Here is a 1,049-nt window from a genome sequence, read left to right as displayed (position 1 = left end):
CCCGGGGGGAACAAAGACGCATGGCGCGTGGGGGTTCTGATAGGCTGCTGGTGTTCCGAAACCGCACAAGTGAACGTCTCCTTCCCGAAAATTCCTACCCCTCCCTGAAAGTAATTCTTCCCTCCTAGCGTTTCCCCGGGAATATCACTACCTCTACCCACACCACACTGGTGTGTCTTGTGGCTAGGACGTTAAAGTTACACTTGTCTCTCTTGTCCTCATCGTCACACGAAACCTCGTTCCAGGCACACTGTATCGCCTAGCTTCCCAGTCCGACTTTCAGGCACCGCCTTCTTCTGGGGTCCCACCTATCAGTCCCTCAGACGAAGCGCCAGATTCCGCCCTCTGCCATTCACACCTGCCACCTCTAGGGAAAAGCAACACCTGGGCCGCCAAGGCGTCATCTTTGCTCCCAAGGAATGTGCACTCTAGAGACGAAGAAGGACCAAATACAAAGATAATATGGTACAGGCAACTGAATTTACTTAACACAGTCCACCTGGGATTCAGGGAGGACTTTCTGACGCCTGAGTTTTAAAGGAAGGTGGCCTTTACCCAGGGGGAGAAGGGTGGGATCCCCAGGTGGGAAAGCTAAATCGGTATAAGCAAAGTCACTGAGGGATGAAACACTGTGGAATCTGCCAGACCCGCAAGAATTTTGGCCATCGAATTTAAAGGCAAGTTCCAAAATATCAAGGAACATAGCAGTAGAGATGGGGTGCAGCTGGGTAATGAAGAAGGGCCTAGTAAACCATGCTGAGAAGCTTTAATTAAGTCCTCTATGCAACAGGGAAGTACTGAAAGCTTTTTGGTTGAGTTTTGTCGTCATTTGTGTTTTAGGTAAATTACTCTGGTTTGCAATACAAAGGATAACGCTGGAATATCACAGTCTAGATGAGGAATTAAACTGGGGCAATGAGGGTAGGATTGAGAAAGTAAAATCAACCCTGTTAATAATCAGACTGTGATGTATACAGACAAGGTCAGAGACAACACCAAGAAGAAAACGCTTCTCTTGAGGACATACTGCAGCGGCAAAATGATTAACA

This window comes from Prionailurus bengalensis, chromosome X, assembly GCF_016509475.1.
Source record: "Prionailurus bengalensis isolate Pbe53 chromosome X, Fcat_Pben_1.1_paternal_pri, whole genome shotgun sequence".
In the NCBI taxonomy this organism is placed as follows: Eukaryota; Metazoa; Chordata; class Mammalia; order Carnivora; family Felidae; genus Prionailurus; species Prionailurus bengalensis.
This window is presented reverse-complemented; position numbering follows the sequence as displayed.